The sequence below is a fragment of the Anthonomus grandis genome, chromosome 24 (assembly GCF_022605725.1).
Source record: "Anthonomus grandis grandis chromosome 24, icAntGran1.3, whole genome shotgun sequence".
NCBI classification, from domain to species: domain Eukaryota; kingdom Metazoa; phylum Arthropoda; class Insecta; order Coleoptera; family Curculionidae; genus Anthonomus; species Anthonomus grandis.
In genome coordinates, this window is record NC_065569.1 from 3113294 (window position 1) to 3115555 (window position 2262).

A 2262-nucleotide genomic window follows, 5' to 3' on the forward strand; every position below is an offset into this window, starting at 1 on the left:
ACTTTAATCAGAAGATTAGATGCAGATGATTTTAGCATTTTCATAAAAGCTAATGGTCATGAACTTTTAAATTGTCAAAACTGTAATATTAATATGAATGAAAATGAACAATTAATATACACTCATTTTCTTTATTTTCCTGAAAACTGTGGCAATTTAATTGATTTTAATTCAATGTTAATGCTAAAAGACTCTGATAGATTATGTCCATACTGTAACAATAATCTAAAAACACGCTCAGTGGTTATATGCCATAAATATTTGGTAGTATGTCTTCAGAGAATTGGCCCTCAAGGGAATAAGATAAATACCAAATTTTACAATTTTGCTTCTGAAAGTGTTATTTTGGATGATCAAATATTACGAGTAAAAAGTGTTGTTAAGCATCATGGAAACACCATTGGATCTGGTCATTATACATCTATAGTTAATTATAACGATCAATGGTGGAAATGTGATGATAATCGCATAACTAGAATGTCTGGGTTTGATAACACTTTAGATGTATACTTATTGCTCTTAGAAAAATGTTAAATTTTGTTAAAATACTAGGACAAACTTATTTAACATAAACAAAATTACAAATGAGCAAAGCAATATTCAGATAGTATGAGCAGTGAGTTTTGCATTGCAAGCAAATAAAACATCAGTTTACTCACACTTCTAGCTCAACATGCATCCAGGGGTTATCCGGCCCGACTGTAACCAAAACTCTTGACGCACTTCGATTAAGATACTAGGTTATGATCTCCCCCCTCCCCAAAAGATTTCACTACGTGATATCTTTATATATTAGAGTCATCTTATGCGATAAGTGATTAAACCTAGCTTAATGGCCAATTTGTTATAATGCATGTAATTACTTATTGCAATGGGTGACGGATTTTTCATTCGGCGAGGCAACTTTTGCTATTAATAAGTCTTGAGGTATCAAAAGTCGGAGTATAAAGATTAGTGAGTGGTAAATAGTAGATAATTGTAGAAGTGCCTTGTGCTATTGACATGGCTTACTATTAATCATTCGCTTTCTCAATGAAAATCCCTTTTCTAGTTTTATATATATTTTTAAATATATATTTAAATATAAAAGTCTCTCTGGGAGAGTAAACTATACAATTTCATATTTATCTGTAAAACATATAATTTTGCTATGTGGCTACTAAGCACAATTAATTCTTTAATTTATATTTCATGGTTTATTTTCAATGTGATATGGAAATGTATGGTTTATCTGTAAAAATAGCAAATCAACAGACCATGTCTGTTTTGTTTAAATATGCTATATTAATTTAAAACAGCATAACCTCGTAAAATCAGTTTTCGTTATAAATGTTCATGATATAAATATGAGATATTATTATGTTAATTTATTAAGAATTTTTTAGAGAAAGTTGATGTAATAATTTCTGATTACTATGACAAATGTTTTGTCATAGTAATTTAATATTTTTTTTATCATATATTCTTTATTATATTGTATTTAGGAAATTAAGATTGAGGACGATATTACTACTTTAATACAACTCTGGTACCGCTCTTTCCAAAAATAGACTGCCAACCTGTGGAGAATATAGGTACAACGTTGCTTTCATATAATTTTTTAAAATTAATTGTCTAATTATTATAGAAAAAAGAACCTACGAGAGAAGTATATGCCCTATACCCGCCTCCTCGACACCCTACCCTTATCCGACGGCTACATACTATAATAGCAGAGGCCGCCGCAGAAGAATTTACCAATACTAGTGTTTCTGAAGAGAGAAATAAAATGGAGTAAAAAATTTCATAATTCTAGATAATTTTATAGTTACGTTTGTCATTGTTGTCGTGATAATCATTTTCCCTTTCGCTGTCAACTTATGAAGCCTGAGGTTTGACTAAGAATTAAATAATAGATTACAAATAACCAATTTCAAATACAGTAGATATTAATTCTTAATGCTTTTTGTTTGTGATTCCAATATCAATATTTTTATATTTTGTTAATATATAATTATATATAATATATACGTGTTATTACTATAGAGTTTTATTGCATTTCAGAAACACCAATGAACATCACATATATAAATATAAAAATGATCTTCCATGGAAGCTCTAGATTTATGATGTTTAAATATCACATACATTTTATTTTTATTTTTTGTTCACTCAGATATATTACAGAACAACTAACGGAAAAACTTCTATGAGACTTTTTTTTAAAAAATAAAAACTATTCAATCATTTATCAACACATCTCTTACCAGTAGTAAGTATGAG

At 28.5% G+C, this 2262-nt stretch overlaps 1 long non-coding RNA gene across 1 annotated transcript; it reads left to right on the forward strand.

Moving 5' to 3' along the window:
• Positions 1-1007: 1007 nt before the first annotated feature.
• LOC126749305 (uncharacterized) lies at positions 1008-2022 on the forward strand. Its single transcript, XR_007665000.1, has 2 exons — positions 1008-1574; positions 1628-2022. It is a non-coding gene; the product is annotated as an uncharacterized LOC126749305 (long non-coding RNA).
• Positions 2023-2262: the final 240 nt, after the last annotated feature.